At 47.8% G+C, this 24,215-nt stretch overlaps 1 long non-coding RNA gene across 1 annotated transcript in view; it reads left to right on the top strand.

The window, feature by feature from the left end:
- Positions 1 to 539: 539 nt before the first annotated feature.
- Positions 540 to 24,215, top strand: part of LOC146870341 (uncharacterized) — a 96,500-nt gene continuing 72,824 nt past the window's right edge. Inside the window, exon 1 of the long non-coding RNA XR_014959379.1 lies at positions 540 to 691. This is a non-coding gene — a long non-coding RNA (uncharacterized LOC146870341). The remainder of the gene's footprint in view (positions 692 to 24,215) is intronic.

Raw genomic sequence — 24,215 nt, 5'->3', positions numbered from 1 at the left:
CTATATAGGTGTGCAGCAGACACGTTCAGTTTTTCAGTTGTGTTCCCCAAAGCATTTGAAATTATGGGCCATAGCTGCCAAGGTTTGAGCTTTCTTAGGTGTGACATTTTTTTCTCCCTCTATCAGGCCCCTTCTGCTTTTGTGATAAACAGTAAAAAAAAGCTCTGGCAGGTAACAATAAATGAAATATATATGTGTCTAGCGCCAAAGCACTCTTAGGACATCAGTGCGCTGCACAAGTGACTTCCATTCCAGTATAAAACCACATGTGGAAATGCACAGCTCCGCAAACAATGGTGCCTTAAACCCACTGCACTGAAGTTGTAATCTCGGTACGTGTGCTCCAGTGGCCCCTGTCTCCAGCTGCTCCTCTGTCCCTGCGCCTCCTCTCCAGCAGTAAACACAAGCCCCCCCCCCCCCCCCCCAGACAGGGGTATTCAACACCGCCCCTGCCCAACCCCCCTTCACTGGTGGCTAATGAGACCTGGACTGGAAGAGCAGGTTCTCTTTGAAGATCCCCATGAACCAGAGGCCGGCAGAGCCCAGCCCCCGACCAGAGCAGCAGATTGGGAACATGTGGGGTGGCACTGCATGCCCTGCAGCTATCGTAAGGGGCACTGCACACCCTGCAGGCACGGGCACAGCACAGCACTGCTACCATGCTCACAGCACTGCATACCCTGCAGCCACGGTAACGGACACAGCAATCTTATAGTATTTATGTATATTTATAGCAGTTTTATGTAGCGTGAACGTGCCCAAAGCATTTACAATGCAATATGGCATTGTAAATGACAATGCCTTTTATGTATGCGTTAAGAAAACCTGCAAAGTGTGTGTTTACGCGCACCACTTGCAGGTTTTCAAAACACATAAATAAAAGGCAGTGTCATTTACAATGTCAATAGCACAAACTCTCGCAAATGTGAGACCTATTGCATTGCAAATGCTTGTTATGTTTTGACTACACAGCGCTTGCACTGTGCTTGTGAAATTTATAGTAATAAATATATCTTAAAAAGGATTTATATCTTGCCTTCACTTCTTCTTCACTTTTTATTGGTCCTTGTGCTTGTCACTTTACTTTTCCTCATTTCTATTGGCTGTAGGCATTTTATTTCCTGCTCTTCATTGTGTGTTTCTCTAATCAGTTATTCATCGGCAAAGTACTGTGTTCATTCGCTTTGGTGAAACTTCTTTTAAACGTCTCAAGCAACGATGGGAAAACAAAAACTTCAACCTTGCTTTAAAGTTACAGCGCTGCCCAAGTGCCATGGGCTCAGCGCGCTGTGCTGGTCTCAGTGGAGACCTCGTAAATCCAGTTCTGGCATGGCATTCACCGGTCCCCCTGGGTCTGAAGCAGGCACTCGCTCTGGTGCTCTCTTTTGTTGCAGAGGCCGGTGCCTTTTCGATTTTGAATTGGGTTTAAATGCCCGGTTTCTCAGCGAATCACTTCGCATGGTCTCAGGTGCAATCTTGATCAAGTTTTACATTCTGTGATTGATGTGTGTCTCGAACTGTTTTATTTAATCGGGGACCTTTGTCTTCACTAGAAGAATGGTGTATTGGAAAAATAAAAACACAATGCTTGATACTTACAGATGCAATGGTTCATGTGTCTTCAGGTACGAATGTTTCATTCCACCAGGATGAGGCGTGGAGTTCTTGAGCTCAATATGGACCTGACTGACCCGTGCTCAATTGGTCAGAGTCCTTGCTGGTTTTGATTCTACTAATCGGGACGCTTCATGCTTACTGTTCTCCTCATGCTTCAGTGCTTACATGGGGAAGTTACATTCTGAATGTAATCGGGATGTCGGTAAGAGTTTGTTTGTCAACAAGGGAGGGACGAGAACCAAGTTTATAAGGTCCTGCTCACTGGCTCCCAAAGGAGATCAATGACAGAGAGGTGAGCAGTTCCTGGGGAAAGGAACAGGGACAGGCAGGTCTTTCTTCGTAATGCCCTCACACACCCCAAGGGATGTCATGCTTCATCATTTGGGCATTTGCCCCTCGTCGGGCTGGCGCTGCAATGCCTGACGGGCTCCCGGAACCGGGGCTCTTTATCGGGGATCTTTTGAAGAAGCTGTTGGGTGCGTGTGGGTGTGGGGGCTGGGTAGTGCACGGGTACAGTGGGTTAAAAAGGTTCAGAGCGGTCCTATGCTAGTGAATTTTATTAATTAGGAGCTCTTGCCTGGTTAAAATAGTGAAAGAACCCTTGTGTTGGAGCAATGTTCCTACAGGGCTGATGTGGTGTGAAAGGTCAACATGTTTCGTGCCATAGCTTCCCAGATCGGGTCAATTGGCACTTCGTCAGGACCATAAACTAAAGGTAGTGTGTGCACTACCGTCTGGCCAATGAGGTTTGTGTGCCAGAGGTGGTAGGGGGTATACTGGCTAGCTAGTGCTGGGGTATACTTAAAGACCCCCTAGCTAGCTAATCCGGGTTGACGGGGATAAACCGGAGCACGTCGTTGCTCCGATAGTAGGTGTAGGCGGGCAACTAGCGATCGTACTACCCAAGGCTCGGGACCCTGGTAAGAGTTTGTTACCAGAGCTGCTTGGTGAGTGTTGTGCTTGCATTCGTAAGGGAGCTAGAAAGCTTCCCAGGCTCCGCTCCACGAGTTCAAATTCTGGCAGGGCCGACTCAATGTTTGCTTCTGATAGGGTGAGGTTTGGGGGAGGATCAAAGCAAAGGGACATTAACATGGGGCCTGCTGAGGTCACCTGCACTGGGTTTACATTTCTGTATGCATGGGGAGGTTTCCACAGTGTGCCCGGTGGGGTGACAGCGCGTTCTCTGTTTAGAGTCTGTCCCCGCACATCAGGGAGGGAGGGGTCCCTCTCTATAGCAAGGAACATGGAACATTGAATGGCCTGAGTATATCTGCTCATTGAGCAACTTATTCAGGCCAAAGAAGTAACCACACTCTCTTACCAGCACATTTTCTCCATTGTTGGCTTTTTTTACTTAGTCTGTAAGCTCAGAAATTGCATATTTGTTTATTCTTCATCAACATCAAACAAAAATGGTTAGGAATCTATTTGAGTACTGCCCACTGGCTGCGGTTTTGTTTCTTGTGATGCAGTAACTGTGTGCACAATATGCTACCACTTATTATAGGTGATGGCTTTAGGGTGCCTTCAATGAACTATGAGAACTGGCAATTTATGTGACTTCTGTTTAAAATTTTCCATTGGTAACTTTACGTACCTATTTGCTGCCTGGTTATTTCTCCTTAGCTGTAAAATTGAATTTCACTTTTTAGAACCGATTTTCTAGAACCTATATAAAGCATTTGTGATTGGTCAGCAGGAATTTCCACTAGGGTTGGAAGATTCACTACTCTGCAGTGTGTTGATTCCTCTCAGTTGGCTCAGATAACATGGAGAGGCCGTCTAACACCCAAGAAGAAGAAAAACACCGTTTTAACACAGAAGAAAAGATACTCAATGCGCGCCCGGAGGCGTTTTAAAATCACTGGCTCCCTCGGTGGAGCGGGGGACATTGGCCGAAGCTCTAACCCTGCCATCACTCACTTGATTCTTCGGGTCCTGAGCGGGACGCAGTGTACGGGGGCGCATACGCTGTTTGTTTCTTCCGGCTGGCCCACGCCATCGGCCGTAGCTGGGGGATACCAGCGTGCCCGGAGGCGTTTTAAAATCACTGGCTCCCTCCGCGTCGCGGGACGCGCGCGGGTGACGCCGGGCTGAGCCCGGGCAGAGGGCGGGCCGTCTGTGACCGTCCGGGGCAGGAGGAGGCAGGGCCACCCCCTTTAGTCGTGACACGGACACTGTAATAAGGTACTGTGATATTCGTAAACGTTGGGACATTTGGCATCTTGTTGCACGTTGTGGACTGTAGACTGTCGTACAGCTTTTATTAGGCTCGTGCCACTTGCATACTACACACTGCGCTCCCGTGGCGTGTAGTTGAGCTTCTGCACTTTGTGGTCCCATTTAAGGGTCTTACCAGTGGTATTGAATTGTATTATTTTATGTTTAATGTTTATTGTTGGTAACATTTCACAGTAAGTGCTTTTTTAATCAGTTTTTCTTTGTGTTTGCCATTTTTATTCTTAATCCTAAGGCAACATGTCCAAGCCAAATGGGACTTCTCGCCCTATAGTCTCTACACTTGATAATTATTTAGTCAAAGTTGTAGATAAAATAAATAAGGAACGTAGACTATCCCTAGGTCTGACTAGCAATAGCGGCCTAGAGCCATTAAGCCTACAAGTCCCTGTTGAGATCCACTCCACTGATGATAGCCAAGTTTTGGCTCTTACAGACTCCCCACTGAGGGAGGGTATATGTGTAATCGAGCCAACACAGGTTCCATTGTTTGATAACGACCCCCCCAGGGTATCTGATATCAGTAGGTCTCCTAATGATACTGTTGTTTTGACCTCTGTGGTCCCTAAAATGCACAGAGTGTTAAGATCAGGGTCACATTTAAATAGACCTGCTCTGCCCAAGAAAGGGGGCCGTAAAAGTAAAAAGAACATTGTCTCTGCCTCTAATGCAGGCTCTTTTGAGCATATCTGTTCAAATAATGATGTTAATTTTACCCACATGACACTGGCCCCAGATCAGCTTGAGTTGCTAATTGGCATGATTGATAGCAAATTAGATAAAATTATCTTACCACTCTTAGATAAACTCGAGGCTGTATCTAGGGAAGTGAACAGATTGGGCGAATTGGTGCAATCTGGATTTAATTCCATCAACAGCCCTCAATCGCCCGCTGTGGCAATTGGGACTGCGAGTTTGACTGATAAAAGTATGCATCCCTCTAAAGATCCATCCAATACCGGTCAGATAGGTGCGGGCATGATTACCCCCTCACAGCCAATGAGTAGGACCATTCCTGCAACTGAACGGCAGGGCTTTGTTGGCAATTTAATACGACCTATTTCTGGGGATGTATCTAGTGTTGTTATTCCAGCCACGCTTTCTTGCCCTAATGGTACCCCCCTTAACGCTGTTCCATATGCCCTGGGGAATGTGACTAGGAATCCTGGGAGGGGGAAGTTTAATAACCATGGCCTCTCCCAACCAAATCTGCCGCCAGATTGCGCACCTTATGTGGCAGTTTTGACTAATGTGCCACCTATCAGAGAGGATGGGCCTTATCGCTCCGTGGAATCACATGATTCCCTGAAAAATAATCCGTGGCATGGCTTAACTGTGAGTGTGGCTTTCCTGTGGCTATGGCAGATCATATTCTGGCTACTTCCAGAACTAATTGGATCGGATTGTCACCTAAAAATATTCCTGGGGATTGTGTCATCATTAATTTTAGTACCCCCCACCTTGCTACAACAGCTTTGATTCGAGCCACGTCCCGCCCCAGCATTGACCCGGGGATTTCACTCCGCCCTCTTGGCTTTTTTTACAGTCAGCATTTAGAGCACTTTTCAGTGCACCATGGGGGAGGGAGATTGAGGAGAGAAGGGGCGTTTAGTTTGGTAAACAGCTCCCAGGCTGAAACTGCTAACCGCTTTCAATGCCTGAGCGGGTTGGACCAAAATGACTGACTTGAGGTGGGTGTCGTCTCAGGGTTAATTGAAGAACCTTTATCAACGGACAAGATGGGTGACCTTGTAGTCTGTTTAGAATCTCGAATAATGGTGGGTAATTCAACTGTTGAATTAGATAACAACAATCAGGTAGAGCTAGATGTAGACTCTCTAACGGACAGCTCCGTATTACATGAGCACATTAGTACACTGCATGACCTGCCCGAGGCTTTTAATTTTCCTCCAACCCATGTAGAACCAAACGCTTCTACAATAGAAACTATGGGAGACACACACGTAGAACAATTTAATCGGTTATTAGAACATATAACCATAGAAGTCGTCACTGGAATAGAGTCTGGTGATGCTTGTAATGCGAGTTTAGTCTCCTGGAATATAGCAGGTTTGGCTGATAAAATATGTGACTCTGCATGGTTGGCATTTGTTAAGAAATGCGCAGTTATATGCCTCCAAGAGACATGGATGGAAGATAATAATGCCTTCATTGAGGGCTACCAAAGCTTTCTTAGACCAGCAGCCCCCTCAATTAGTGGAAGAGCAAAGGGGGGCCTGGCTATTTTCATTAATCTGGCACTTTCCTGCCAAATAAGCAATCGGTATCATGCAAATCGGAATATCCAGGTGCTCGAATTGAAGAAAGGCAAACATGCTCTGACTTTAATTAATTTTTACAATGCTATAAACAGCCAAGGGGAATGTAATATACTGCTTCTGAAAGAGATGCTGAGAGAGGGAGCAGGTACACTGTCACGTAACTTACTGATCGCAGGTGATTTTAATGTACACCCATGTGGTAACCCAAGAGTTACCCCCATGGGATCTTTGGGGTGTAATAGTGTGAATGGTTTTCATTTTGACCACTCCAGGCGTGGAACTTGTCTCAACGATTTGTTGAATGAAAATAACCTATCTGTAGCTATGTCCATGGTGCCTGAGTCCAAGGTCTTTGATGCCCCAACATTTAAAGGCTTAGGTCAGGGGTCTTTTATAGATCATATACTATTATCTGCTGACCTTGCCAATCAGGCCTCCAGATTCACCATTCAAACGAACATTTACAGTGACCATAATCCCTTAACCATCAGATTGGGTGGGGGTGTATTCAAACAGCGAATGAACTGTGAAGGCCGGGGAACTTTTAAAATGTATAAATGGTAAACGTCGACTGAAATGGTATTTGGTAAATCATGAAAACCCGTACACTGAAATCAATAAGTCATGTGGTGAGGAACTTGCTGCTTGTGTGTTACCATCCATGTCCCCAGAGCAAACCTTAGCCATTTTTGAGGTTGTGGTGTTATCAGTAGGATCTATGTTAATAGTTCCAGAGAAGGGACAAGTTAGAAACAATCCTAAATGGTTTGACCACGCATGCTCTAAGGCAAGCAGAGACCTGAGAAAGGCGCTAAAAACCAAACCCAGAGATTCAGGTCAAATTAAAAACTTGCGACTGATTTACAAGAAATCACTTGCTAAACGGAAAAAAGAAATTAAGGATTGTACCTGGGAGTCTCTGCTTGATCCATCAGTCCTGGGCAATAGCAGCAAATTCTGGGAAATTAATAATAAACCCCTGTTTGATAATCCCAGTGACACTGCACTAGGTACTAACATCCCAGAGGAGGACTGGGTCACTCACTTTAGTGCAATCTTTAAAAGCAATGAGCAACAGGCAGAAAATGACTTTTTAACTCCTATGGAGAATTTTTTGTGCTTTTCAGTTAATGAAGTAGAAAAGGGCATTCAAGGACTAACTAGTAATAAGGCTCCAGGCCCGGATGGCTTGCCTCCGGACCTTTTTAAATCTTGTATCTCATTATGGGCCCCTGTCCTTACTGCTGTAGTAAATGCAGCTGCGGTCTTTGGATGTCCAAAGTCGTGGGGGCTATCGACTATAGTGCCCGTGTTTAAAAAGGGCGATCGTAGTAGCCCGTTATGCTACAGGCCAATATCTTTAATCAATTCTGTAGCCAAAGTGGTAGGGGGTGTAATCCTGAACAGGTTAACTGCATGGGCAAATGAGAATAATGTTATATCCCCAATACAATACGGCTTCAGACCTGGCCACTCGACAGTAACTCAGTGTCTGAACCTATATCTGATTATAGGTAAATACACCTTGGCCCGGCAGGGAACCATCCACATGGCTTTTATGGACTTATCGTCCGCATTTGATTGTGTGGACAGAGGCAAACTATGGGACACCATGTTAAAGATGGGCGTTGAGCAGAATTTAATTAACTTACTGGCTGACCTGCACTCCGATACAAGAGCTAACGTCCGATATACCCAAGACCTGAAAGTGACGGGGGATATCAGAATTAACCGGGGTGTCTGACAGGGGTGTATCCTGGCTCCATTCCTCTTCAACTTGTATATCAACGAGTTGGAGGAATACTTGGTAAGAACTGGAGCGGATTACCCCTATGTAGGCCGAAAAGGCGTTCCAGTTCTGCTCTACGCGGACGACGCTGTCCTTATTTCAAGGACAGCAATCGGCCTTCAGATACTTTTAAACTCCTTCTTTGATTTCATGGAGTCTCGAGGCCTAAGTATTAACAACTCTAAGTCCTATGTTATGAAGACAGGCCTAGGGTCACGAAAATCTAATCTTTTTAACATAAATGGGGAAACAATTCCAACTACCAAAACCTTTTCATACCTCGGGGTCCTTCTTGATCATCAATTATCTTGGGGCCCCGCTGTTCTTAAGAAGAAGGGCGAGGTAACCCGCGTTAACGCAGCCATACTTGGCTTCGCGAGAAAAATGGGCAATAGCCCGGTGGCTGCCTTGCTTAAATTATACCAGGCCAAGAGCGTTGCCGTTGCTTGTTACCGAAGCGAGCTCTGGGGCTACAGCCAGACGCGGAACCTGGAGGTTGTAGAAAATAACTTTCTGAAGAAGATACTGAGGCTGCCAAGGGGAACCGGAAACTTCTCGGTACACGAGGAGCTAGGTGTGCCCTACCTTAGTGACAGAATAGCAGCAAATCCCCTATTGTGTTGGATGAACTGTTGGCTAAATAACCACATACCTCTTACCCATGATATACTAAAAGAAGCTTTAACATGGGATGGTAGGTTCAAGGTCCCGTGGCTGAAGTATATTAACGATTGTCTTATTGAAATAGGACGGCCTGACCTGTTTTTAACCCCAAATTTTATTACTAAATCAGATGTCATTTTTGTGAAAGATCCATTCATGACAACCAGGTATTTTGTCCGGGAGGAGGTTGAGCTCCAGAAAGACAGTGTTAGGAAACATGTTCTACTTAAAACCTGTCTTCAAATGGAACCATATCTGTCATGGCCTATGACTGGCTACGAACGTTACCTATTAACAAGGTTCCGTTTTGACCTGTTTCATCTCTTACTGGCGGTACCGAGTGGGGCCCATCGAGGTCAAGTGTTGCCAGCTTGCGGCTGCGACGGGAAGTCTCCGCAAGATCTGGCACACTTTTTATTTATTTGCCCTTATTACATAGTACCCCGGAGGCTATATCTTAAACCATGCCTGAAAGAACTGAAATTTGCACAGATCAAACCAGCACTTTACTACCTTCAACTCCTGAAATATGACTGCACCTTATTTGTATGCAGTTTTCTGAAATTAGCAATTACTTTCAGGAAACGTATGGAGGGATAATTATGCTGCTATTGCCGTTAGGCATTTTTAACTTTTTTACCTTATAATTATTTATATTCTTAACATGTTTATTCTGCCTGTTACTCTTGTTTTATATTGTTTATGTACATTTTTTGTCTCACAAATGAAATGGATGGTTTGATTTTAACTGTATGTTTATGAATTGCGCTTTTATGATTGTAAGGTTTACAATCGAATAAAGACATTTGTACTTGTACTTGTACTCAATGCTGACAGCCGTGGCTGTTGTTCCAGGGCAGGTCCTGGCACAATTTACTTACAGCCCATGTTTTGTCACCAATATATCCCTGGCATTCTGTGCGGTTTTTATTATATTCTTCCAAAAACTTTTGCTGTGCCTTAGACTGCTTTACTGAGCTAACTCTACACAAAGTGAACACCATTAAGCGAAGGCTTTCCGACAAACCAAGCTCCTAAGCGCACAAAGTAAAAGCACCTTTTGAAACTACCTCCATACAATGCAACCATTAAAGAATTGCTTTACAGGGTAAGACTAGGAGTAAATGGTTGTCACCGCATTGCCCCTCCATCCGCCTCAGCACTGCCTGCGCCCCCACTGGTGAACTTTGTTCCATGTGGACACTCATTCCCCCTACTTAACTCACACCACCTCACATCCACCTACCTCCCCTTCAGAGCTGCTCCTGGCCCCAGAAAGAAGCTCGCCTTGTCGAAAGATGTACCCCACTCTACACCCAGGGCTGAAGAGCTCATGGAAGAGGCAGCGACTGCACCTCGGAACAGCATGTCTGGAAGCCATCTACCAATCTACACCACCCCAATCCACCCCACTCCAATCCACCCCAATCTACCCCACTCAACTCCAGTCTACTCCACTACAATCTTCTCCACTCCAATCTAACCCACTCTACTCCACTACAATCTACCCACTCCAGTCTACCTCACTATACCCCACTCTACCCTTCTCACATCTGCCCCAATCTACCCCACTCAACTCTACCCCAATACACTGTACCTCACTCTACTCTACTTCAGTCTACCCCATTCCACTCTACCCTAATCTACCCCACTCCAATATACCCCAATTTACTCCACCTCATCCCACTCCACTCCATGCCACTAACTTTTAGCGAGGCTAAACAGCAGCCACAATGGTATACAATATAGCTAAAACACATTGCCCTAGCCAATAGCATGCATATAGGGAAGACCTATTGGGTTTGCCAATGCTTGTTTTGATATTTCTCCTGCTTGCTGTTTTTCACAATCTCCTTTTCTTTTCACCTTAACCTTCTTATCAATTTCTTAATTATTCTCTACTCTCATTCTGTTCTTTCCTCCAGTTCTTCTTCCCCTTTTCTATCTCACCTCCAAAGCGCATCTTATATTCGCACTCTGGCATCTTTATTTCATCCCTCACTTTCTCTCTACCCTCAAATATCTCCTCCAATCTCTCCTCCATATTTCCTTCCTTCGTCCATTTTTTCTTTTCGTTTTCTGTATTCCCTATGAAGTTTGACCTTTTTCTCTTGCCTTCTGTGCTCTTCATTCGGGTGTTCTTGCCATTTCTTCCCACTTGTCTCTTTTTCCTCCCTCATTTATATCCGACCTGTCTTTTTTCTCACCTCCTTCGCTGCCCTCGTTTCCGCATCTTCTGACATCTTTGTTTTTAGCTCTATTGACCTCCTCCCTCTCCTCCTTCCGTTTTTACACCATCATCTTTCCTTTGTTTCTTTCCCCTCTTTCGTTTTTCTCATGGTCTGAGTCTATTTTCGTTACCCTTTTGTCGGTCACTCCTGACTTTGCAATTGCGAGCCTTGGATTTATTTATATGTGCCTGTCTGGAGCCTGTCTCGGTCTTCATGACAGTGTCTACTCCCTCCGTAGGAAGAGACAACAAAGAGCGAGGCTCAGGGAACGCACTAGCAAAACAAAGGCGCCCTCTCTGGCCCATATCACCTCGGAGCCCCGGTGTCACTGCACCAGTTGCACCAGCTGCACCGCTGAAAGGTAGACCCCGTAACTGTCCTACTGTCAGTGTCATATCTCCCTGTGTGATTCATTCCCTATCAGTGTGTCTGCTCTATCATCGGTCTTTCCCTGTCCTAGAGTCAATGCGCCCGTCACTTTGTCAATACTGAATTCCATTCCATGCAGCACCACCACCAGAATCTTTTGCAAAGCCTTCTTATACCTGGGATCAAGTGAAGGCGAAGCTCTGTCCGAGTCCGGAGTCGACCAGGGTGCAGTCCCTAGGTTTCCAGGCAGACAGCGAAGCAGGCACTGGTTTCCGGCTGCCATTGGCTGGACGCCACCAATTGAGGTGGAGGACGACGGCGAGGACAACCGGAGCCCACCCGGCGAAGAAGATCTAAAAGAAGACTGCGGAGGACGGCGTCGAGGAGAACCGGAGCCAACCCGGCGAAGAAGATCGGAAGAACTGTCCGGTGAGAGCCGTGCAGCAGGTACAGGGGTATGGACCGGGTGCGCAGCTACCGCCGCATCACCTCCCAAGCTCGCGGCAGCGCCTCTGAACATCAGGGTCACGCGGGCAGTGTTGCCAGATTTTTTCACAACTTTCAAGCCCAAAAGCAACGAAACGGTAGCCCAAAGTAGCAAAAAGTAGCCCAATTTTGCCACTCCATTAACTTACGTGTAGCCTGACTACAACGTTCACAAATATACTTCTATTTCATGGATTATATGTTTACCTCCCACATTAATCAGATAACTTACATTTTGTACACTGAAATCAAAGTTGGTCTGTCAGGAAAACTGTCACTCACTTGATATCGCATGGTGTGGAGCAAGTCGGGCCAAAATATTCTGGGTTCAATTTGGGGGACTGCAAGTGCGGAAACGTTCTTCTTAGGAAAGGTGCTCTCTTCAGCTTGCATACTCCCGTCAGGCCCCCCCAGAATAACGGCAATATAGGCCAATGCTGAACATCTCTTTACATACGCAAATTACGTATGTTTCGTACTTTGTGGTACTCATCAGAAGAGAGCAGTTCGAGGCATGGGGTGCAGGGCTTGCTGCTTGACGTTCCCATGAGCTGATACCTGATAGAGTGCAAGTGCATTCTGCAGACTCACACAAGCGCCATCTCCTGTTTTTTGCCAGGCAACAGCATGGTAGATCCTTGTTCAGACAGTGGAAAGTTCAATTGTGCCAAAGAGTTCTTATGGGCCAGGCACTGGCAAGATAAGTAGCAGCCCATAGTCTGGCAGTGGCATGGTGATGGCTAGCAGCATCTCAGTCTGTGGTTCTGCCAAGATTAACAGCATCCTTCAGGGTCTGGCAGTGGCACTGCCAAAAATAGCAGCATCCTTCAGGGACTGGCAGTGGCAGGGTGAGGTGTGGAAAATGCTCCAGGCAGTGCAGAATGTAGCAGCATCCTTCAGGGTTTGGCAGTGGCAGGTTGAGGTGGGTAACATTGTTCTGACTGGTTAAGGTGCACAAACTTCTTCTTCTGGGCCAGGCACTGCCAAGATAAGCAGCAGCTCATAGTCTGGCAGTGGCATGGTGAAGGCTAGCAGCATCTCAGAGTCTGGCAGTGGCACTGCCAAGAATAGCAGCATCACAGAGTCTGGCAGTGACAGGTTGAGGTGGGCAAAATTGTTCTGACTGGTAAAGGTGCACAAACGTCTTCTTCTGGGCCAGGCACTGCCAAGATTAGCAGCAGCCCATAGTCTGGCAGTGGCATGGTGAAGGCTAGCAGCATCTCAGAGTCTGGCAGTGGCACTGCCAAGAATAGCAGCATCACAGAGTCTGGCAGTGGCAGGTTGAGGTGGGTAACATTGTTCTGACTGGTAAAGGTGCACAAACTTCTTCTTCTGGGCCAGGCACTGCCAAGATAAGCAGCAGCTCATAGTCTGGCAGTGGCATGGTGAAGGCTAGCAGCATCTCAGAGTCTGGCAGTGGCACTGCCAAGAATAGCAGCATCACAGAGTCTGGCAGTGACAGGTTGAGGTGGGCAAAATTGTTCTGACTGGTAAAGGTGCACAAACGTCTTCTTCTGGGCCAGGCACTGCCAAGATTAGCAACAGCCCATAGTCTGGCAGTGGCATGGTGAAGGCTAGCAGCATCTCAGAGTCTGGCAGTGGCACTGCCAAGAATAGCAGCATCACAGAGTCTGGCAGTGGCAGGTTGAGGTGGGCAAAATTGTTCTGACTGGTAAAGGTGCACAAACTTCTTCTTCTGGGCCAGGGAAAATAGGGCCATAGAGCAAGAATATTAATAAGTTATGCAAGTCGTGTGCGAAAGATGATGTTCACATTTGACTTAATTTGCTTCCCTAATAGCATTTCTTTTTGTTTAGCCACCACATTGCTTGTCGTCTGTAGTTTTTTTTCATACTGTGCATTAATCTAGTGCTGTGACCTTGCTGCTCGCAGGTATCTCAGAGTTCAGATTGTGGGCTGGTGTTTCCCAATGGGACACAATTCAAATATGTGAGCCATTGCGGGGTTTAGATTATTTTGTCTCTCTGCAGAGTGCAAAGACCAATGGTTGCAAGTGCCAATTGTGATTATATATGAAAGTGTGTCATGGTGCTATAAAGCTGCCGAAATATTAACAGAACCAAAGTCTCTTTAGGGAATTGAGAGGCAAGAGAGTGATGTACACGATGTAGGTGGCCCAGATTATTATAGAGACACATTATAGTCTATTACATTAAACACAATAAGTTTTCATACAACAAATATTCAGAAATCGTATTCAAAAGTACCTGCATACAAGACAATAAAGAAAGTTTGTGCAAAAAAATATTTGCCTAAGATCGCACACTTTAAGCAGGAAGCCAAGATTTAGCCAGGCATTCTGGTTTCACTTTGTACCTCTGTATTTTGGGACGGTTTTGTATAGTGTGAACTGGCACAAAAGATATTGAAACACTTTACATGAGCACCAGTTTCATTACACAACGTCAAATTAATGTTTGCAGGCACCAGGAACACTATATCTATGCGCTACTAAGATGACGCCCCATCCATTTCAGAACCACTGCTCCACTTTGAATGGGTAAATATTAGGCAACACCTCGAACATACTGTAGAGATACTAAAGATACAGATTCTAGAGGAGGGGAGAGATGCCCATTATGAGTAAGGCTCCCTGTTTTCCGCTTTTACTGGATTTTTACAGATAAAAACAGACAGAGAACCATTTATTTTCCTGTCTGTATTTATTTTTAAATGTGGATAAAAACGGAAATTTAGTGATTCTAAATGCTGTCAATCATGACTGCCAGGCCAATAGCTGTGCGGATTGACAGGCAAGGGGGTTAACAAATATAGGGTATACACATTTCATCGGAATTTCACAAAACCTAAAATAAATATGGATAAATACAGGTAAAATTTGCAAAAATTACATATGGATAAATACAGACATGACACAAATATAAATACCATAAAACCGGGAGCCCTAATTATAAGGCACTGGACAACTGGTATCTACAGCCATATAAATCATGAGCACACAATTCATTTGCCCACAAATACAACCCTTCTAAAACAAAACAACAACTGCCATGAAAACAATATTAAGAAACCCACTCCCAAGGAAGATAGGCGTCTAATTTGGGCAGAGACCCCTCTGTTGAAACATCAAACAGAGGCCGGCGGAGCACTGATGTGCAATTGCTTGGCATTGGTGGTAAACACTCTGGCAGCTTCTTTGGATAAGGAAAAATGCCCTTGCTTGAAATTGGTACTTAAGACTGTGGAATACTTTAGACATGGAATGGGTTTCAAAAACAGCCACTATTATCAATAGAGCCTGAATCCATATGTCACCCTTTGCTTGATTATCCAGCCAAATATTACATAACTATAAAGTAATTTAACCACTGTCTTTTATGCTGTTAGGGACGGTGGGAATTCAGATATTATGAACTTTAACAGGATGCATTTTGTAACTGACTGCATGAACCACGCGGTGTGGTACAATCTTGTCATCTATAGAAATGTATGGTTCATCATGCCGTTTGAATGAACACCAAATAGTAATAATAACTTTACAAAACTAAGTTGCACCAAGATGCACACACAGGAGGAAGACTACAGGCAATGGTGGGACCATGTACAATAATGTAAAGGTGGCACTGGGATAACTGTGCTCATGTCAAGGACACGTTGGGTCATATTCAGCTTCCGGAAGGTTTGTTAGCAGTGAAGGAGACTGCTTCCTGTTCATGAAAATCTGAACAGCTTCAAGGAACAAATTCCTGGTTCGCTCCATGCCTTCTATTTACATTCAGAGCCGGCTATGTTACTTTTGCTCTTCCCTCCTATCCTGTAAGACTGTGCTGCTCTCGGGGTAACTGCACTGCCGAGTGCAGGTCCACTACACCGAGCACCACTGGTCCTCTCTCAGGCCATGTCTCTGCTGTTCCACCACCTAGAACAGTAGGTGAGACAGATAACCCAGTAGGGTGAGCGCTTGTGGACAATAATGTGTACTCTGCAAGCCCGCATTCAGGCAGGTCCACATCAACTCTTTAGGTTCATGAAAAGCTTACCCTTGGTTTTTTGATTATAGCACCTCTTAATGATGCAGTTTGTCGTGTGCATTGCGCACTCATACTATCTATTTAAAATGTCCTGTCCCAAGAGGCACTTCTACAAAGGAATCTTTTTTACAGCTATTAAGCAAAATTAAAAAGTGTGTTAGGTAGTGGGCCATATGAATACTTTTTTAAGTGTCTTCTGGAACCCCAGGTAAGAAGAAAGAAAACAAGGGCTGTTTTAAAAACTATCATGATAGATAGATACCCATGTCACCAGTATCACTTCCCGAAACAGACCAATGTCTTAGGGCATCTGCTTTACAAGTGTACCCGTTTATCCATTTGTGGTGAAAAAAAAAAATACATAAAACACACGCAACCACCGAGGTGGTTATCAGTGACAGCTACTATTTGGTCTTCTATGGAGTCTGTCACATCTTCCCCTGAAGGATGGGACTGGCAGGTGGTTGAACAAATGGCATTACATAATAATTTACAGGGCCACAGGCTGCTGGAGGAAGCCAAGAATATAATCTGCCATGCCTTGTTAGTGGAGGAAAGAAAGGAAATACACCTTAGATAATAAGTGAATATGAGGATTGTATTACGATGATGGATTCTTTCACCATTTATGCTAGTTGCAACACAATGGTAAAATAAAACAATAATAACTACAAAAAATAATACTAACCGGAACAAAAAACATCAACAACATTAATTTAGAATTTACATGACTGCTACGCTCTTAGCGAGCTGTTTACATTTTATCCAGTCTTGTCCAGTTTGGGCGGAACACTTGGCTACTGAGATGCTGCCATTTTGGGGGAAAAACACTTTTCTTAAAAATTGACCTGCGCTCTGTCATATTAGTAGGCAGTATAGTTTAATAGTGATTGATCTGGAGAAACACAAACTTACAATTTACAACTTAATACCATGACTGGTGGTTCTCTTTAATAATCATTATTGATTTCTATCCAAATGAACACTTTTTGCAACATTAGGATAATCAAAGGCTTGGGGGGAAATAGTAACAACACCCTGGAAAAAGCAAACACTCATAGGGAATGAAAGATTAAATAAAGCATGTGAAAGGTAAGCAGGAACAACATGGTGAACTTAACGCTTTTAAATTTATGCAGAAATCAACGAGTATTTTTGCCTGAATACTACAGGGCCCAGAAAGGACCCATTTCAATGTCCCATGCTTATATGCTCACAAAACGTAAGCAGTATTGTTTAAAAATACCACGGGGCATATTATCAAGGAACGGCGATAATGTTATCGCCGTTACTTGCTAATATGGCCCCACATTCGTGAACACAAAGCCGCCCTACACATTTTGAAATGCAATACCTCCAGGTTTGACGCACTTCGCCAGGGGGGGCGGGGAACAGCGCTTCACTGGCAAACTCAGTAAAATGACGCTGTTTTTGTGGTTTGAATAAAAAATCTGCCCACTTTAAGAACACTCCGTCTTCCTTTATTTCATTATTGATTTCATATTTTGAAGCTTTTTATTTCCGAGGCTGCTGCAGGATCGGACATTTGAAACGCAAATGCACGGTGTTTCCCCTACCCTACTGAAGCATGGAGCACAATGGCAGGCAGAGAGAGGGGGGTGCAAGGGTTGTGAACCCTGGCAGGTTGCTGGCAGTGCGTACACCCCCCCCCCCTGGCAGCCCGGGCTGAAACTGCTTGTTAATGGGGCTTTGTTGGTTTTTCACCCCTCCTAGAGCCCCTGCATCGCCACTCTCTATTGCTGGAAGAATTTACATTACACAATACCAAGCCCGAGGCGGGAGACTAGCCTTGAAATCGGTAGTCTCCCGCCTGACTCGGGAGGGTTGCCAATAATGGAATCTATACAAATAAAGTAGGGGCACGCTGTGCCCTGCCTATCCCGCCCACTTCGACCACTGGCACGCATACATTTAAAATGACACACCTGCCTCACCTTTAAACTTGCTGGGGAGGGCCGCCGGTGCAATCTGCAGAGTTCACAGGAGAGGAGGGGCTGGGGCCGGGAGGGGCTGGGGCCGGGAGGAGCAGCTGACTGCAGGGCAGGCTGAGGCTGCTACAAGTCGAAGTCCCTCGTAGTCGCAGGCTCAGCTCCGAAGTTGAAAAAGAGGAAGTGGGGGGGGGGGATCCCAAAGATAAAGGGCAAAGGTATGGGGCGGGCCAGTACCCTACCTGACGCGCCCACCACAACACCACTGAGTAAATAATCTGACCCACGATTGGGTCACAGGAACCCCAGGGCAGGTCAGCACACTCTTGGGGGCAGGTCGGGAAGTCGCTGCTGGTATAGCAGGACCCTCATTGGAAGCAGCTTCCCGCCTGCAAAGATATACGGCCCTGCAGGTGTTACTTGTGGGCAGGGGCCGCAGGGCACAGACACCTAAAGGTCAGAAAGGGGTGTGATGAGGAAGGCAAACATCGGCTGCAGCGTGGGCGGGGTGGCGCCGCACAAAGCTTTGAATCCGCCGCACACTCGGCGGATTCTAGCCCAAATTTCGGCAGCCCGCCCAACACGATTTTTTCTCGCACAATCGGGAAAAATATCGCCCAATTGTGCGAGAAATAGCCCAATCTGGCAACCCTGCACGCGGGGCAGGGAGGAAGCTGCGACCGGGAGAGGTGGGGCTTTGAACGGAACAGGACCGCCTCGCCCGCAGTCCCGCGAGAGCCCGCCATCATCTGAGGGGCAAAAAGAGAGCGAGCCATACAACTTAGCGGGGACCCGAAAGCAGCGGTCCCCGTACGAGCCCCTAAGAGAGCGAGCCGTGCAACACAGCGTGGACTCGAAGGCTGCTGTCCCCATACGAGCGCTAAGTCGCGCTTCAGCGGTGAAGGGGCAGTTACGCCCTAAAAGGAATATATTTTTTAACGATTGGTTTTGGTGCAAAACCTCGGCGACTGCACCCCGCCAGGACAAAGCAGGTTGGTGCATAATAGGCAGCAGCACCCCGCCAGGGACATCCCCTCCTCGCCCCCTTTTTTCAGGGAGCTAGTGCACAAGGTCAAGGGGCATCTATAGAGGACGGCGTTGGAGAGTTCCCAGCGATGGCGAGAAAAGGGGGTAGGAGGCAGCAAGAGGACCTAAATGAACTGTTGCAAAGGATAAGGGAGGCATCCGAAATACATGGAAGCGACTGGCTCCAGCCCCACCTGTGGGACAACGGCGGAGAAGGGCCGAGCGGCCGAGAGCGACAGGAGGACGCCGCACCACCAGCCAAGAGGCAAAGAAGGGCACCAGCCAAGCTCGCAGATGCAGTAACCCACAAAAAAGCAACCCGGAAGTCGGCCCGGCCACCTTCAGCTTCCACGGCGGCGGCTGGACCGGGCTTGGGGGAAGAGAACATACCAGCAACGGGTGAGCATATAAGCGCAATCGAAGCTGAATGCATTAGAACAATGGCACCAATGTTAATGCAAAATGTTGGGTTGCAGGGTACAGGGTGCCCAGCGGGCGAGAGGCGGGGCGACATAGGAGGAACTAGGACAAGGGAGGACACAGAGGAGGAGCAGACGACAGGGTTACCATGGCACTTAATAGACCCAGGGCAAGGGCGCCGGGCAGCACTGGCTGGCCAAGGCGCGGCAAACGTTAGGTTTGAAGAGGGGTCACCGGCGGTAGCATGGGGAGCAGGAGGGGCTAACAACCCTCCGCCCCCAGCGCTGACACCAGAACAGTATGCATGGCCCTCTCCGGGACCGGCGTCAATGCCCACCAGGGCTACAGGGCTCGCAAGCCTGATACCACTGGCAGTCAAAGAAAGGATTTGGAGAAAATAATTTGTGGATATCTTCCCGCTACTAGAAATACAGCTAGAGGGGCTGGACTTAACAACTTGTGATAAGAAGGATGAGGGAAAGAGGGAGAAGCGAAAGGAACTCAAAGAGCGAAACTTTGCCAATTGGCTAGACGCATTTCGAATCATGGCATGCATAATAGTCGAGAAATTCCCGCGCTGCGCAGCCGACCTTTGGCTATATGAAGCTAACATCCACAATGCACAAAGGCAATTTCCCGGCGACGCGTGGCTTGAGTATGACAAGGGGTTCAGGCTAAAGATGCAGACCCACCCAGAGATGGGCGGGAATGAAGAGGATGTATCCGGTTTCATCCACAAGATGATGGTATCAAGGGAAGCAAGGACATGGGGGGCAGAAATGAGCAGTTCTTTCGCGGGCACAACCACAGGGGAAGGGGAAGACAGTTTTAAAAGCCCAGGCAATTTGGAGCAGGGAAGACAGCGCACAACAGCGGCCCGCCAGCAATATGCTGGAAATTTGAGACAAACGAATGGACATACGGGGCAGCATGTAAATTTCAGCACATCGGTACCTCATGCGGGGGAGAGCACCCAGCAGCGGGATGCCAGCGCAGGAGGGAACACAAGGGAGACAAGAAAGGAAAGAAGTAGGGACGCGGTCAGGGGGGCCACCAGGGGTCCGGAGGGGCACCAAAACTTTAGGCTAGCGTGGTCTCCCATTAATACCCAGGCAGTACCCAGCCAACAGGTACCATAACAAGACAGACGCGGACACCTTAGTACACGGGTTCACAGAAGGTTTCCCCATCCCTTTCAAGGGCCCCCTCCTCCCAGGCAGCAAAACGAATCTAAAATCCACATTGGAGCACTCGGGGTGGTAACAAAGAAAATCGAGAAGGAGAGGAAGCTGGGGAGAATCGAGGGCCCCCTCCCCGCTCGGATGAGCGAAGGTTTGGTGATCTCGCCACTAGGGGTGGTCCCAAAGAAAGAACAAGGGCAATACCGGCTTATCCACCACTTATCATTCCCTGAGGGAACGCAAGTAAATGATGGGATTAGTTCAGAGGTATGTTCAGTAAGTTACACCACAATTGACAATGCCATAGATTTATTCAGGGCAACAGGGCGGGGGACCCGCATGGCAAAGGCGGACATTGAGTCCGCTTTCCTCTTACTTCCAGTACACCCAACTAGCTTTCACCTGTTAGGCTTCCAAAGGGAAGGGAGGCTCTACATAGATAAAGCAATGCCAATGGGATGATCAATATCGTGTGCATACTTTGAGGTGTTCAGCACCTTCGTAGAATGGGCATTGCATGACAGGCATCCGGCGGGCGGGAAGCTCCATTATTTGGACGACTTCCTATTCACAGGCCCGGCAGCGTCTGCCGAGTGCAGGAGCACACTGGCAGCCTTTGAGGAACTGGCAGGGGAGTTAGGGATTCCCCTGGTAAGGGATAAGACGGAGAGTCCTGCGACCAGAATCACATTCCTAGGAAAAGAGCTCGACTCCGTCGCCGGCACATCCAGGCTCCCCCCAGAAAAGGTAGAGGATTTCCGGCGGGAGCCTGGATGTGCGGGAGAGAAAAGGCAACGTTGAGGGACCTTCAGAGGCTGATAGGCAAATTGAATTTTGCAACCAGGGTAATCCCAGCAGGCAGGGTTTTCGCCAGGCGCCTGACACAACTAACACGCGGGCTCACACAGAAGCATCATCACTTCAGGCTGGGGGCCGAGGTCAAGAGGGGTTTGGCGATGTGGGACGCTTTCTTGACAGACTTCAATGGCTCATTAATCTAGAGAGAAGGTTGGGTGACCAACAAGCAGATCGAGCTATACACAGACGCATCAGGGAGCACAGGTTTCGGGGCAATACTGGGGGACAAATGGTGCGCAGGACAGTGGCCCAGGAGGTGGCACAGACAGGGCATAACCAGCAATATCACCTTCCTGGAGTTGTTTCCCATCATAGTGGTGCTGACAATATGGGGAGACCAATTGCACAACATGAAACTGACACTATAGTCAGACAATAATGGGGTAGTGCAGGCCATTAATAGGGGGTCGGCCAGATGCCCTGACACGCTGCGACTAATGCGCCGACTGGTTACATTACAGCTGGAGGGCAACATAGACCTGCGAGCGCGCCACGTCCCGGGGTGGAGAACGAGGTGGCAGACGCCCTGTCCAGGGAGCAGACAGACAGGTTCAGGAAGTTGGCGCCCAGGGCAGAACAGAGCATGATTCCTTTCCCGGGTCAGCTGTGGGATCTGGCGGAATAGACCTATCAGAGCTGGTACGCCACGCACTCGCGCCCGAAGCAGCCAAAAGATATAAAAAGTATATGGAGACGGTGATGAAAGTAGGCGGGTTACAGTCACTGGGCGACACGGGAGCTACGCGCAGGGCCACAGAGCAGTTCATACAGTTTGCATTTGAAGCCAAGAAATCCAGATTGTGGGCACAGGCCCACCTAGCCGCCATGGCCCATTTCGCAAAACTAGAGACAGGACAGGACCCAGTGGCATCACACTACATCAAGGCAGCTATGAAGGGGTGGAGGTGGAAGGAGGGCCCAAGGAAAGACGCCAGACACCCCATAGATTTCAAGAGGCTTCGTTTACTGCTCAGCACACTTGGGGACGTAATAACTGAAGAATTTGAGCTACTGCTATTTAAGGCCGCATTTTCCACCGCCTTCTTTGGGGCTTTCCGCCTCAGTGAGCTAGTAGCGCCAGCAAAGGTGGGACCAGCAGGGCAATGCATACAGGCAGGCGACGTGACCCCCACAGCGACGGGGGTAGAGATCCTACTAAGATGGTCAAAAAACGACCAAGCAGGGAAAGGAGCTAGGGTAAGACTTCAATGTATCGAGGATCAGAGGTATTGCGCCGAGTGCTGTCTGCTCGCCTTCATGGCAGTGCGGCCTGCTGGGGAGGGCCCCCTGTTCAAACACAGGGACGGAACACAGCTGAGCAGATTCCAATTCACAGCGGTCATGAGCCTAGCACTTGGGAAAGCAGGGTTGCAACCGGCAGCGTTCGGGTCCCACTCCTTCAGGATAGGAGCTGCCACAACGGCGGCACTGCACAGGATGACCGAATCAGGGATTCAGGAAATAGGGAGATGGAAGTCACGGGCCTACAAAACATATGTGAGACCCCAGCTGCTCTGATGCACGAGACAGATCAAGCGGGAAGAGCGATTCCCCACCGCAACTGAGCTGGGAGTGTCTTGTTTTCCTTGCTTTGACAGGAAGGAGACCGTGCCTGGTCTGGGTGGTGAGGCACTCTTTCATATCCCGGATGCAGACATGGTGGCGGCATGGGGGCCACAAGACAATGGGGGGGCCCGTGGACACGTGCATTCGGTGGTTTGGCCGACCGGGGATGAGATGGGAACAGCTGCCGGCGACCCTCAGGGAGCTGCGGACGGACACGGCATGGCACCCGGATGTGCTCATTGTTGGACTTGGCCCTTTTTGCAGGGTCATCCCTAAACTTTTTGCCTTCCTCCTGTATTTTTTCTGACCAGTTGTTGGCTGTTTTATGACTCTGGGCACTTTACCACTGCTGATCAGTGCTAAAGTGCATATGCTCTCCCTATTGTAAATTGCTACATTGATTGGATTCCATGATTGGCTTATTTGGTTTACTGTCAGGCCCCAGTAAAGTGCACCAGGAGTGCCCAGGGCTTGTAAATCCAAATGCTGCTAGTGGGCCTGCAGCACTGGTTGTGCCACCCACAGAAGCAGCCTTGTAAAATGTGTCTAAGGTCTGCCACTGCAGAACCTGCGTGCAGTCTGGTACTGTCATGCTGACTGGGCAAGGGCACCCCCTTGCCAGTCCCTAAACCTTCCCTTAACTTCATATTAGTCACCCCTATGGTAGGCCCAAGGGCAGGGTGCATTGTAAGTGTAAGGTAGACAAGCCCTGATGTGTGTGGCACGTCCTAATAGTGAATTACAGCCATTTTCGTTTTTCACTATTGTAAGGCTACCTGTTCTCATAGGCCAGAATGGGCTGTTAGACTTGTTACATCCTATGATCCTAACAGACTCTGGGAACATGGTAGAAAATCGAGTTTGATATGCCTGAACTCAGAATAATAAAATACATCTTGTAGCAAAGTTTATTTTAATGTTCTGTGTTTGCAAATACCACTTTTAGAAAGTTGGCATTTGCTTGCCTAACCATTTCAGCCCGCCTCTGCTCTGATGTGTATCTGCTGTCTGGTTTGTGTGAGTGACAGGGCTGGGGAATTCCAGGAGACAGTCTGGGCAGCCAGGTGGTGAATAGAAAGATTACACCAGGATGGGTGGGAGGAGTGCCCCTTGACTCTGAATAGGGCTATGCTCTGCCACCACAATGCTGGCTCCACCTCCTGTGGAGCGTCTGATGTCTCTGCCCTGCACACTGAAAAGACAACCCAAAGTCACCACAACAAAGTGCTCAAGAACTGGACTGAACAAGGCAAAGGCCCCCTGGCCTCAAAGAACAAAAGAAATGCAGTATAAAGATAGGAGCCCTGCTCCTAAGAAATCAGATCCTGCTTGAACCACAAAGAACCTCTGCCCGACTAGAAGAACGTGGGAAAGCTGAAGGAGGAGTACTGTCCCTGACCTGGGGGATTGGCCTGCAGTGGGTGCCTTGCTGAGAAAGGAGAGGAAAAGACTGAAAGAGACTTTGCAGAACTTGTGCTTCAACCTAATCTCCAAGGGCTTGTGGGTGAGCTTGCCCCCTGAACGGAG

Source organism: Triturus cristatus, chromosome 1_1 (assembly GCF_964204655.1).
Source record: "Triturus cristatus chromosome 1_1, aTriCri1.1, whole genome shotgun sequence".
Classification (NCBI taxonomy): domain Eukaryota; kingdom Metazoa; phylum Chordata; class Amphibia; order Caudata; family Salamandridae; genus Triturus; species Triturus cristatus.
Note: the sequence above shows the minus strand (reverse complement) of the source record. Positions and strands in the feature narration are given on the sequence as shown.